The sequence below is a fragment of the Lepidochelys olivacea genome, assembly GCF_965140295.1.
Source record: "Lepidochelys olivacea isolate rLepOli2 genome assembly, chromosome: 13".
Lineage (NCBI taxonomy): Eukaryota > Metazoa > Chordata > Testudines > Cheloniidae > Lepidochelys > Lepidochelys olivacea.
Genome location: NC_140423.1, coordinates 19763170 through 19777941, shown reverse-complemented (window position 1 = coordinate 19777941; position 14772 = coordinate 19763170).

Genomic DNA, 14772 nt, shown 5'->3' with positions numbered 1-14772 from the left:
CACACCTGCAGCCAGCAGAGGGAGTCAAAGGCTGTTTGACAAATACTGTAGCAGGAAGCCTTCTACGGAGGAAAGGGTTAGTTTCCCTTAGAATCAGTTTCTCTGGTTCAATTTAATTTTATTTCAGTTCAAGATTTTATCATTCCAAAATACTGTTTATTATTCCATTGAATGACACACTAGGGTTGCCAATTTTGGTTGAACGTATTCCTGGAGGTTTCATCACACAATAGAATCTTTAATTAAAAATTAATCTTTAATCCTGGGGACTCCAGGGCAATCCTGGAGAGTTGGCAGCCCAATGACACACTGCCCTGCAAATCACATGCCTGCAAAATGATGCACACATGGTAGGCTGGCTGCAACTTTCAAGTCCCCCAGAAGTTTACCAGCAAAGAGAAGCTCCAAAGCCTGTGTGGTCAGAGCAGCTAATCCAATAGTTCACTAAGCAGAGAGTCTGTTTCTCCAGACTGACAGTCTCTCTGTTTGCCAAGGGTCTTTGTGCTGTGGACTTTTCTGAAGGGTTTGTGTTGTGTGTAGAGCTGAGCAACAATTTTCAGCTGAAACGTCTTTGGAGAAGGATGTAGCTTCTGTGGCTTTTTGAAAATTGATGTCAATTTTGCCAAAATGTTTGTCCCCTCCCTCCCCTGCAAAAGCTAAAAGATTTCAGAAAAAGTCGAAATCTTTCATTCTAACATTTTCAAAACAAAGTCTTTTGATATTTTTTGGTTCAAAATAACTTTTCTTTTTGAAATGTCCTTTAATTTATTTTAATAACATCAAAACCCCTTTAAAATGGTCAAAACTGAAACAAAATATATCATTGGACCCAAAACAATTTTTTGTCAATATTCAATTCACCCAAGATTCCAAACCATTTTTTTCCGGGTCAACACAAACCAATTTTTTAAAATTGCCAGTGAACCAAAAAATTGGTTATTCACACAGTTCTAATTTTGTGTGGATTTCCATCGTATTTCCCTCCCCTCCAGCTGCTACATTGGCTCTTTGCAGCCTTTCCCTATCATGCATCCTTATTTGCAAACTCTCAAGGTCTCCCTGATATAAGGATCTTTGGTTGTTAGGGCCTAAATCAACTCCTGTCAATGGAAAGACTCCTCTTCAGTGAGAGCTGGATCAGTCCCTTATGCAGGGCTTTGGAGTGGAGCCTGAGGAGCAGCTCCAGAGCAGTGGAGCTGCAGGTTTTTGCCTGGAGCTGGAGCGGAGCCGGAGCACAGCTCCAAAGCCCTGCCCTTATGTCAATCATATTAACAGCCGATTAAAACTTAGCTTTAATGGGAATTGGGAAATTTTCCCAAGACACATTTCTCCATATATCTGGCACTTACTGCATGGGGGGAAGCAAACCTCTCAGACATTTCTTACCTCAGTGAGTGCAATTGGCCTGAGTAGTCAGCCTAGATTTCAGAACACTCCATTGGCCTATAAAACTAATATCCCTTGTTTATCCAAGAGCAAAAATAGTCACCAGCCGGCTGACTTGTGGAAATAAGAAAGATATGTCTGGCTTGTGGAGGACTAGCTGGCTTAGTGGGTATGGAAACACTAATCTATAGGCCATTAAGGTCTGACTCTAATGTAGGAACTGAAAGTCCTCCCCACCATGATTAGCAATCTTGATGGCACTCTCAGCCTAGAGGACAAGGATGGGTCATGGAGACTGAGCTCCTATCTCAGTTCCTCCAGGCCAGGGTTTTATGTATATTGGCGGCTCAGCTGTGGGGGTGTTTGCACTGCTGCTGCCCATGCTGTGTTTGTTCTTGGGCTAAATAATAGAGCACTTCAGTCTACAAGCATGTCAATTCCAGGGTGAAGCGGAGGGGACAAGCAGAGCTTGCTAAACTGACTACACCATAAAAGAACTATACTGCTCACTGCTGTTTCTTAATGGGGGTGGGGTGCTCCTGAAAGCAAGAATGCTGTTATGTTCACCTTTCCCCTCCTTCTTCTCTTGGGTGCATGGCTTGGCTTGGCTTGCATCTGCACAGGAAGACAGAAGGTTTAAAGAGGCTCAAGCCAGCCTCCAATTTTGTACTGAGGATTTTATGTGATTAATGGCATCCAGAAGTGGTAGCTTCCCACTCAGCTAAATACACCCAAAATTGCTCACCGGAAAAACTGGGGCCAATGTTAAGCCTGGAGTCAAGTTTGGCTTTTTTGGTATTTGGATCCATTTTTATATACTTTTAACCACACAGTTACCCCCATTATAATCCTTGTGCACTTTTGGCACTCTTCCTGTGCAGCACCCTGGCTCTAAGTTATGCCCCCCTAAATCTCTTTGGAATTGGATTATGATCATTTCCCAAGTGTTGGGTCTGGGAGGTGGTGTGGCAAAGAGGGTGGATTGTGAGTTCTGGAAGGCTTCACTGCAGTCCCTTAGCCACATGTATGAACAACATTGGGACCAGTTAGCAGAATATGGGATGCTGGTGTTCTGGGGGTGGGGATCCTCTGTGCCTGTTCTCCTGATGTTTCCGGGGAGAAATGTACATGACGGTGTTTTTCCAGTCACATATTGTTTTGCTAACCTCCTGAGTCAGAGGCCCGACCCAGTCTGGGGTGACACAAGGTGTCCTTGCACTGCTATGACACTGCCCTGGAAACCAGACAGGATTCCAAATCCTTCCAAAGCATGACAGCAGCACACTGCAGTTCAGACTCATTGACCGCCCACAAGGTTAATCAAAAACAGCAAAGATCCAGGATCTGATCTGATAGCAACCCCCCTAAATAGGCCTGAACTGCCTTTTGCTGTTGGTGGTTTTTTTTTTTTTTTTACACTTGTACAGTCGATGTAATTATTAAGACTTTCTCTCAGATTGAAAGAAAATTGTCCCTTGCCCCCTTTCAGAAAGCACAGGTTAGGAACAAAGTCAGCTTTTAAAAAGGACCTCAGAGGCTTTTGTAAACACATTCAAGCTCTTCACTTTTTGCACAGCTCTGTGACCACATGCTGTACTCCAGCAATAATAACCGATTAAAAAAAAATATTGCAAGCCAGCAACAAAGAATCCATGGTGCTGAAAACATTACTGAAAATGCTTTTAAAAGAAGAAGAATTTGAATGTCAGCTCCTTCTCCTCTCCTCGGCCAAGCCCTGAGTTCAGGATTCGGTGTCTTCCCAGCAGGGAGTGGTGACACCTTAAGGAATGCAGGGAGGCTACCATGGAGCTATGCTGATTTATGGAAGCTGAGGATCTGGCCCTACTTATCAGCTGGAAGGCAGAGATCTGAATTCAGGACATGGCACGTGTGCGGGAAGCTTGCACTGCTACTACCTCTGCTGTAGCTGCTCTGGATTTCAGTCTCCAGCGCTGTCAAGCCAGCAGCTTTCACCAGCACTGTTCTTGCTGACGATTCTTTTGAAAAGCAACTTTAAAATAATAAAAAGAAAAGGAGGACTTGTGGCTCCTTAGAGACTAACCAATTTATTTGAGCATCAGCTTTCGTGAGCTACAGCTCACTTCATCGGATGCATAAAGTGGAAAATACAGTGAGGAGATTTATATACACACAGACCATGAAAAAATGGGTGTTTATCATACAATAAATAAGGAATAAGATACAATTAACTTAGACTTGAATAGAGACTGGGAGTGGTTGAGTCATTATACAAAGTAAAACTATTTCCCCTTGTTTATTCCCCCCCCCCCCCCTTCCTCAGACGTTCTTGTTAACTCCTGGAAATGTGCTGGAAATGGCCCACCTTGATTATCACTTCAAAAGATTTTCTCTCCCCCCACCCCACTCTCCTGCTGGTAATAGCTCATCTTAAGTGATCACTCTCCTTACAATGCGTATGATAACCACCCATTTTTTCATGGTCTGTGTGTATATAAATCTCCTCACTGTATTTTCCACTTTATGCATCCGATGAAGTGAGCTGTAGCTCACGAAAGCTGATGCTCAAATAAATTGGTTAGTCTCTAAGGTGCCACAAGTACTCCTTTTCTTTTTGCGAATACAGACTAACATGGCTGCTACTCTGAAACCTTTAAAATAATAGAATCTGTAGTTAGAGTCATAGAGTTCAAGGTCAGAAGGAGCCACCAGATCATCTACTCTGACCTCCTGCACATCACGGTCTGCTAATTACCACCTACTTACCCCACTGTTGATTCCAATATATTACAGCCTTCTTGAGACTAAACTGTTGTGTACCACTGGCAGAGAATAGGAGGGACCAACGTGCACCAATGGCAGAGGCACCTGCAAATGGCAGGGAATTGATTTGGTAAAAGATACTGAGATGCTCCTAGCAAGTGACCTGCACCCCATGCTACAGAGGAAGGTGAAAAGTTAAGGTCTGATCATGAAAAAAGGTAGGTGCACAGCTGGTGAGGCTGGGCACACAAAGTGGGGGATCACATCGTCTAAGACATTGGATCCATTTGAGGGATCTACAGTAAATCTCATTACAAGTCATCTGGATCTCTGGATACTTTTCCGTTCTACCCTTATAGACCCCACTCAGGAAAGCACAGTTTCCGGGCTTAAATGCTTTCCTGAATAGAGATGCTATCCTGGATCAAAGCCCATGGAAGTGCTCGTTCCAATGAACAGTTTCAAGATGATTTGGTTTGTGAAAAAAGATCTGCAGCCTCTGCAACATCCTTTATGTAAAACCAAATATTTGGGGCCAGGAGCCATTTGCTGAAATTTGCTGAAAGTCTAATTTAAGCTGAGATTGGCTTCTGGAAAATCACATCACATTGAAACCACGTTATTATTGCAGACAGAATGCACAGGATACCTTTGTAGGTTGCTACCTATGAAAATAACAACTACTTTAACAGCTGTCATACTAGGAAATCTTACAAACAAATAAAATACAATTCTAGGAATCCCAGCACAGGGACACACACATTTCAGCAACAGAATGGAGGGATGTGCTGCCATTTGGAGACGTGCAGAGTTAATGCAATTGCAAGACATTACTGTAAAGCAAGAAAGGGAAGACTCAATTCGCTGACCTCCCAGATTTTCTTATGAGGCACTGGGGTGCTAACAGAGATTGTCTGCACTGTCTGTTCTGGGTTGTTTCAGTGAATGGGCCTCTTTTTATACCAAGCATAACAGGCCCTAAAATATCAAATAAATAAATGGATATGGATATTTCCTCCCAAATAGTTTGTGGATTAGGCTTGTTTAATGCAGCTGGCAAAAATAATTTGTTTTAAAGAGATGGACCAAAGCTGGTTCCTTGAATCCAAAACATTTTGAATGCCGTGGGAGGAGTGTTTCAAATCCCTTGATCTGAACACACTCTTGTGACTGGTTCTAGGTCGCCTCTCAGCCTGGAAAGAGAGTGTACTCTCCACCTCTAGTTCAGATAGGGCTGAAAGCTGTCAAGGACAGCCTCGAGGGCTGAAATACCACAAGGGCTGCATGAGATTTACACCAAGATGGCAGACAGCTGACAAGAGCAGCTCATGAGATTTGGGGGCTGTTGCATAAGAACCCAAATTCTAGCCCTGGTTTTGCCTTTCTCGGGATTCCCAAACCCCAGGCTAAGGCTCACCTGGATCTGAATGCTGTTCTCCAGTTCAGCTCAGAATTTCCCCCCCTAATTTGGATACATACCGGTAGCACTTAATTTTATTCTTCTGTGTCTGTGTCAAAACATCTAACCTTGGGGCTAGCAGTGACTGCTCACTGTTTGCCGTCACAGATTGTGGATAGTGAGGCAGTATATTTGCAAATTAGGGTTTGAAAAGCAGTTTTGCTAGTCCCAGGCATTCAACAATCATGAGGCGAGGCCTGCACAATCATGAAATTGGCTTTAAAATCATGAAATTTAAAAAAGAGGAAGAAGAAGAACCCAACATTTCGTTGCTTTCTGAGCCTTGTAGAAGCATTCGGGTCACCTTTCCAAGCATTTCTCTGCAACAGCGAGGCCTAGACTGTGACATTTTATTTTTTCTTTGAAATGAAAGTGGCGTGACTCACACAGAAACAGATGAAATGTCACGAGACAGGATAATACTGTGAGAGGTGGCAACACTGAGAAAGGGCCAGCTCGGATGGTCTCTGCATTTCATACACCGCTCCCCCAAATGTTTCATGATGTAGGAAAATGTTTGGGAAATTTCAAAATATTAATTGCCCTGCACCTCAGCACTGCCTGGTTTCTCGTTGTTATTTATTCTTTATGTTGCAGTAGCACCGAGAGAGATCTTAAGCAGGTCGAAGCCCCATTGTGCTAGGAAGCCCCAGGATGCCAAAATTTCTGCTCCCATGCTATTTCCAGTTTGAATTTAAATAGTAAGTAGCAGAAATCTCCCAAAGAGATCTGTTTTCCTGAGCTTTCCAGACTGATTTCTAAACCTACGAGGCACAGATGAGCCTAGACTCAGAGGACTAGATTCATGCCAGCTGGGAGATGCAAACTTCATTCTAATTGTTCCTATTCCCATCCTCCCTCTGGGTTTGTGCCAAGAAAGGGCAGCTTTCTACCCTCGCCCTCTCCCCCACTGAGGTCTCCAGGGGAGCCCCATCTGAAGAAGCTGCTGAAGGGATGGACACCCACTTTTCCAACTACGCTGCCCCCTGCAGGTCCCTAAGGAGAGAGAGGTAGCTACTGCATTCTGTGGCCACTTTCTCCTTGCAGAATATCCACTGCCAGGTGCCCTGTGCCCAGACAGACAGTGGCATAAGCCACACAGCCCCCAAGTGAAGCTCACCCAGAGTCATGTGAGACAGGGCTACCCAAGCTTCATGATACCATCTGAGAAACACCTTTTGCAACTTGCCTGGAGCTTAAGGACTGTGACTAATTTGCATATAGAATTTGCATGATTGTTTCTCTTGAATATAAGTGTGCCCAATCAGGATTGTCTCCCTGTGCAGACAGACGAGAACTGCCTGCTCTCCTAGCTCCCAAGCAAATAAATCCTGTTGCTAAAGGGCTTTGTCCCCCCCTTGTGCTTCTGGGGGTGTGTGAGAGAGAGTGCTCAGGGCTGCATTTTATGACTCCGGAGGCCACACATTGTGTCTGCTTGTGTATCTGACCCATCTCATGGTCCTCTGCTATGACTGTACCTTACAGTTCATGCTTTTCTCAGTTCTGCAGCCCCTGGCTTCTCCCCAGCCCTAGGATATTTGTTGTCATTGTGTTGTAACTGAATGGCTGTTGGGGCTGGTTTATATTTAATGGGTTCATGTAATGAGCTTCACAAATTGACTTATCCAAGCAATCTGAATGCCCAGCCTGGGAAAGTTATCTTGGCTTCTTTAAGTTTGCCACCATTAGCAATAAACATTTTACAGTCCTGGTGGGATGGGTGATTTGTATGAAGCCAAAAATAGATCACAACTTCAAACAGCAGAGCTAGAGGAGAAAGCTTTAAACTGATGTTTAATCACTAAACTGAGCAAACATAACAGTCCGGTAATAAAGATAACCTATGTGCAGTGCCTAGCACATGAGAGCCTGGCAAAGGTTCCCAGGGTATGTAGGCTGAGCCTTGGGGGCCTACAAATGATACAAGCACCATGAATTTGCTCAGTATTTGAGTAGGGAGTTGCCCATCCTGAAATTCTTGGCTTTGCCTGTCAACCTGCAAAGCCAGGTCGCAAGAAGCAGAGCCCAGAATGTAGTTTGGGTAGGAAACCCCTGTGCGCAACATGGGCCTGATTCTCAGGTATTCCTGGCCACATTTACACCACTTTGGCAATGTAAAGAGTCCTTAAAGTAGGTAGAAACAGATCCTGATCATTCCCACAGCGCAGAGGGCCTCCTCTTGGTGTAAACCTGGCTCTGCTCAGAGCCCATGGCATAGGGGATGGATAAGGGCATGGCTGCAGTGCATCCCACTGCATCTGTTCTCTACTTACCAGGGTTCATAGGGGGCCCTGGAAAGCGGAGCATAAATCAGTGAGGGCAAGGAAGACCCATGCACTGCCCCAGAATACAGGAAGCACAGAGGGAACTTAGTCATCTTTTCCCCCTAGTCCTTACATCCATGACCCCATATATAGTTTTGGCCTGTAGGATACTTTTATAAATGTAAGGGGACTGTTGTCCCCTTACTAAGACTCAGTGGGGGTGTTTTGGTTGGCTAGCTCCCAGTACCAAAACAACTGGGAAGGGTCGATGGGAAATCAGGACACTGAGACTGATAGACCCCAGGAACAATGGGGAGAGGCCAATGCTCCAGATCAGCCTGATTGACAGGGCGGGCAGGCTAATCAGGGAGTCAGGAGGCCAGAGTGGGTCCAGTCCTCCTTGTGAGCTGGAATTGCCTGGGTCAGACAGAGTGGGGCTGAGCTAAGGAGAAAGCAGGGGCGCGAGCTGAGCTGGGGAGCAGAGCCGTGCCAGCCAGCAGGGCCGGAAAAGCAGCCCAGAGAGAGCAGATCCTATGCTGGGAGCAGGGCTGCAGCCACAGAGCCAGAGGGGCCAGAGAAGCAGCCCAGGGGGCTGGAGGCAGAGCAGCAGCAGCAGTGCTGAGGCAGAGCGGAGCTGGGGTTGGGGCTGGGGCTGGAGCCAGGTGTGGTGAGCAATGGGGGCCAGCCAAGGGGGGACCCTGGGCAAAGGGTCCAGCGCGGAAAGACACCCTCAGCCAAGGGTCCTTGTAGGCCAGCCTGGGAGGGGGATCTTAACCCGATGGGGGGCTGATGCTGGGAGGAAGGGTCCCACCACCCAAAGCCCGAAGGCGTGTGGCCACCACCAGAGCAAGTGTCCAACCCGCAGCACCCCTGCAGCTCAGCCAGGGCCTGAGAAGGAGGCCTGGGACCTACAAGGAGCAGACTGACGTTCCGGAGAACTGTTTGTGATGTTCCCTGCCACAGGGCGGGGTGATGTGTTTTCCTTTAACCTTTCCCATTTTTCCTTATTATTTTTTTAATTAATTGTTGATTAAATAACTTGCATTTGCTTTAAATTGTATGAAATGATCAATGGATCAGGGAAGTGCCTAGTGCAGAGAGAGTACCCCGGAGCAGGGACACCCTAGCCCCTGTCCTTGGTGACTGCAGCAAGATTGGGGGTTGAGCCCCCCAGGAATCCTGGGCCCAGCCTTGTTGGGGTTACGAGCACTCTGCCAGACAGGAGAGTGGAAGGGGAGTCCTCAAGGGCAGGGAGGCCTTTGGATAAAGGAAGTGGGAGCGAGGACACAGATCCTTTCGCTAGCCCACCTCACTGGGGTAGTGCAGAAGCCAGGAAAGTTCCCCACAATAGTGGGACCATTCCCCCGCTTACATAAAGATGACAACTTTAACTCTGAGAAGGCATGTAAACATTCTGCTCACAAACATATAAACCTATGCAAATACGTAGTTCAGTTCATGAACGTGTAAACATGCAAACGGTTACAGTCAGCAACTACACACAGTACAGTGCAAATTCAACACCAACAGCCATTCATTTACAGCACAATGGCAACAAATATACCAACACATACAAATATACAAACCTACGCAAACACACACAAACACACAAATCTGCTAACTTACACAAGGAGGCAATTGTATGCACACATACACAAACCTGCCCAAACACACCCACTCGTGCCAACATGCAAACAGGAAACTGTAAACAAGTACACAGTCAAGTATGTAAGCATACACAAATACAACGTAAGCAAACGTGATACACAACTGCACAATGCAACGCAGCCCTGCAAACGTATGCAAAGGGTAGTGTATTACATGAAAAGAATCATCATCCCTCCTTTTCCCCCAGCGTCTAGGTCTGCAACAATGCCAGCATTTTGCAAGAATTAGGTTGAGAATAGATTGTAAGTGGAGTGGGGGTGGGAGAATCCAAAACACATTAAATATTACAGGATTCCGGTAGTCTAATTTACTCTTCTTTAAGACTTAGTCTTTCCCAACACTCCAGCACCCTGGAATGAAAGCAAAGCTAGCTGCACGGTTCTGTGGATCCTTTGGAAGATTAGTCATCTTGGGGGCAGTGACTAGGCTGTTCAGGAATCTGTGCCTCTTGCCAGTACCTTGATGGCAGCCTCAGCAAAGAGGCCCAGGATATTATAGAAACAGAGTTTGTTCTGTTTTGACTCTTAGAGGAGAGCGTTCCAGTAAGAGGGGCAGAGTAGGGGGAAGCTTGCCCTGCTGATGCCCATACAGTAGCCGCTGGTTTGAAAAAGAGAGGCTTGAGGCTGTCAATCTGGCAGCTTTCACCAGCCCAAATTTCACTGGAAAGGAAAGAAGCAGCAGAGCCCTGCGAGAAACTTGCTGGGCTCTTTGTCATCTCAGCTAATTAATATCCCGGCCTGTTGCCTCTGCTCGGCAAACGGTCCGTGTTTCTCAGCGCCAAGAGAGAAGCCAACACTGGAATGAAGATCTCCCCTCTCACAAGGCCTCAGGATTGCGGAATGCTCTGCCTGTGGGCTCCGCAGTACTGAGAGCTTTGGGGCAAAGAGCTGCATTTCATACAGGAAATAATCACACTCGAATGCAAACCTGTAACCAGGTGCCCGGCCCTCCTCCAGGCCTGGAGCCTCTGGGAGTGCAGTGGACTACAACCCCAAGGGACTAAGAGTATCAGACTCACATACATCTGACTCCAGGGGTAATTCCTAAGTGACAGCTGAGGGTGATTTTTGTGGAGTGATGAGAACAGTATGGAACTGAGGGGCTCAAATAGGATGACCAGTTGTCCCAATTTTATAGGGACAGTCCTGATATTTGGGGCTTTTTCTTATATAGGCACCTATTACCCTCAGCCCCATGCCCTGATTTTTCACACTTGCTCTCTGGTCATCCTAGGCTCAAATGCCCCTATTTATGTCTTGACACTCTCCAGAGAGAGAACATTATCTAATGGTTTAGAGCAGGGCGTGGTGTCCTGACTCTGCTGCCAACTTGCAGCAGTACCCTTAGGGCACAGCCTCAGATCGTGCATCTGTGATGGCAGCCATTTTAGACAACACCCCAGGGAGTGAACCCAGGAGCTCCAGAAGGAAAAGCAGGAGCTGCTGCAGCTTGAGCTAAAGAGTAACAGAGTGGGCAGGCAAACCCTGGAAGTTCAGTTCCCAACTTGCCTTCATTTCCAAGGGAAGCTCAGAAGAGGCTTCTTTCAGAGCCAGATCCCCAGTTGGTGTAAAGTGACTTCAATGGGCCTGTAGTGCTTTACCCCAGCTGAGGAGCTGGCCTTGCTGAGTTAAAGGAAGTGAATGTGAAGCCTGACAGCACGGTGCTCGTCTGTTTATTCTGTACCTGCCAAGGCTGACAGAGTAGTGGTGTTTTATTGGTGATTTGCAGCTCTCTCACTGTGTTTACTACTGACAGGGTCCCACCTTTGCAGGCAGTTTATCATTAGGAACTGGGAGGCGGATTTGGAATGTCCGCGCACTAGCCTCCGGCCACAAGTGCCATCTCTTTGAATGGAAAGGGTCTTCGTGATGCAGAACAGAGGAGCTCGAAATCGAGCTGCAATTCTTGCCATCAGCCTTGAAGGGACTGTACAGCCTGGCACAAGGAAATGCCTGTCTCAGCAGTGCCACGTTGTCCCTGCAGGCTCCTGCTTTTATGGCTACCAGTGCTGTGTGTGTACTTGAGGGTTTAATAGCAGCAATAGTTACTTTTGTCAGGTGTGATCTATGGGCTGTAAAACTCAAGTTACCATTCCTATGTTCCACTGAGAGATGAAAGCATTTGGAAAAGGGAAAAGTTCCGAGGCCCATTAGCTATTTCAGAGCCGGCTGACATAAGGAATGAATGAGATCCCATTTTACAGCACAACTAAAAATCCCACTTTCTCACAACGTGGCTTGGCTGTCAGGGTAAACCCTCACTGCTGGAGATAATGCTGCTACTGTCCAGAAAATGCTTAAAATCCAAGGGCCAGTAAAGGGGAACAAAGCACACTCCTGGTCAGAGATAGTGTAAGAAAATGATCTTAGAGAGAACAAAATGAACCATGGCCATGGGAGCCATTTAGTGGCAAGAGCCTTAGAAAGGGTAAAACATTGTTCTGCTGGGCCTGGGACAGCCTGAAGCTTCCCTGGTTGTGTCTTGTCAGGGGTGAAAGAGGAGGGAGTGTTGTAACAGTGGAGTTGACTTGAGGCCAGAGTTGTTTCTGAGAGAGGTTGTGGTTTTTTCCAGCACAAACTGAAGGTAGCAAGGTAGGGACTACGCTGATTTAAAATAGATTAACTAGGCAAAGGGTAACCTCAGTGGAGCAATTTGTGGGCAGCAGTCCAGGAGAATTTATTGCTTCACAGATTTGATGTTGTCTATGGGTTTACTGAACACATACCAAGGTAAAACAACGGCACCATTACACATTTGCTGGGCCAGATTGAGCGAGGCCTGGGCTTAGCTGCACATTATTAGAGGCAAGAAGCTGACCCCATTTGCTTGGACCAAAGCAGGCTAACCGCACAGGTGCCTGACTGGGAGATGGGAACTTGCCCTGCTACTTCCTTTGCTGAACCTGTTCTGTAACTGAACAGTGGAGTTCAGGTTCCAGGACTGTCTATTTTCCAGCTAAAGAAAAGCTTTGAAGATGATTCTATGTGACATGAACAACCCTAAAGTATGGGGAAGCTAGCTCTGAATTTGAATTCCTGCTGTCAACTTTCCACCTAAAACAGAGTCAGGTTTCCAGGTGGCCTTACAACAGAAGCAGCTCCAGAGGTGAGGTGAGTGCCTGTCCCCATTGGGAAATAGACTGAGAACCCCCTACCTCATTTCACATAGGCCATTGAGCAGCCCTTTGTTGGGAATGGCTTGTGGTGACTATCTGAGGAAGCCTACAACTGAAAGCCTCAGTCACCCCTCACCAATGCATGATTGTCTTTCCTTTGGCAAAGTCTCAGTTATTACAGAAATCTAGGCCTCAATCTCTCAACCTCTATTATCTTGCCAAACCTCCCAACAGGGGCTTGTCAGACCTCCTGGATTTGGCCTCAATCTCCTGGTTGCTATTGAAAGCAATCTGGGAGATTTTAATAGGCCAAAAGTCTGGTTGAAGAGGGCAGTGCAGCGGGCCTAAGGCAGGCTCCCTACCTGCCCTGGCTCCTCACAGCTCCTGGAAGCGGCAGCATGTCCCTGCGGCTCCTAGGTGCAGGCAGGAACGGCCACCTCTGTGCGCTACCTCCACCCTGAGCGCCGACACTGCAGCTCCCATTGGCTGGGAACTGTGGGGGCGTTGCCTTCTGCACCCTAACCCCCTGTCCTAGCCCTGAGCCCCCTCCTGTAGCCAAACTCCCTCACAGAGCCCGCACCCCCATCTCCACTCCAAATCCCTGCCCCAGACTGGTGAAAGTGAGTGAGGGTGGGGGAGAGTGAGCAACGGAGGGAGGGGGATGGAGTGAGTGGGGGCACGGCCTCAGAGAAGGGGCAGGGCCTTGGGGCAGGGCAAGGGTGTTTGGGTTTGTGCAATTAGACAGATGGCAACCCTAGCCCTGGGTTTCAAAGGACTGCTCCACTTTGCTCCCCCAAACCGCCTGGTCTGGTTGAGTGGCTCCTGTTCTGTGGGGCTGGTTGGGCTCAGCTCCCCACGTCAGGCATTGTGAGCTGGCCCCAGGAGCATGGGGTTGCAGTACCACGCAGGTTTGGCTCAGCCCCTCTGATGTTGCGACTTGGGGCATGCGGTTGCAGTGTCACTCACTCAAATTTGGCCCAGTCACACCCCATCAGAGGGGCCAGGCCAACCTGAGCATTGCTGCAACCCCATGAGTCTGGGCCCAAGTCACAATGCTCGAACCAGGGAGCTGAGCCCAGCCTGCTCCATGGGACTGGAGCTGCAGGAGCTGCTGTTGCAGGGTGAGTGCAGAGGGGGCTCACTCTACAACTTCCCCCACCTCCAAAGGGCAGCATCTGATCCCCCCAACCCCACGAACTGGGAGCAGGACTCATCCTACTTTCGCCATCGGAAATGTTGGGATGTATGTCTTACGGTGCACACTATAGCTTAGATTAAACTCATCTGATCAGAAGGGCAGGTCATTAACTGCCTTCCCTAATTGTCAGTGTATTTCTTCACCTTCACAACCATAGAATCATAGAATCGTAGGATTGGAAGGGACCTCGAGAGGTCATCTAGTCCAGTCCCCTGCATGAATGACAGGACTAAGTATTATCTAGACCATCCCTGACAGGTGTTTGTCCAACCTCCAATGGTGGAGATTCCACAACCTCCCTAGGCAGTTTATTGCAGTGCTCAACCACCCTGACAGTTAGGAAGTTTTTCCTTATGTCCAGCCTAAACCTCCCTTGCTGCAATTTAAGTCCATTGCTTCTTGTCCTATCCTCAGTGGTTAAGAAGAACAGTTTTTCTCCCCCATCCTTGTAACAGCCTTTTATGTACTTGAAAACTGTGATCATGTCCCCTCTCAGTCTTCTCTTCTCCAGACTAAACAAATCCAATTTTTTCAATCTTCCTTCATAGGTCATGTTTTCTAAACATGTGGCAGATTAATTCACTTTGTCGTCCTTTTGGGCATTGTAGGCCCAATTCTGCCTTCATTTACACCCCCCTGGAACTAGTGGGCGTGGGGTGTAGAACTAAAGCAGCATTGCCTCCTCAAAACAGTCAAAAATCATGAGTCAACCCCCCCAAGAATCATGTGATTTCCTTTAAAAAATCCTGGGATTTAAGAGAAATAAATTTAGGCTTCTTTTCCTGTACTCTCTGGTTTCTGAGCCTTCACTGCGTAATTTTTAACTTACATGTGTTCAAGCTTTTCTCTACAACCACGATGTCTAGAAAGTTACTTTTTCAAATGAAATTCTCATGCAATCGTATGCTTCCAGCACCTGGGGCTTTAAGAAAAATACCAA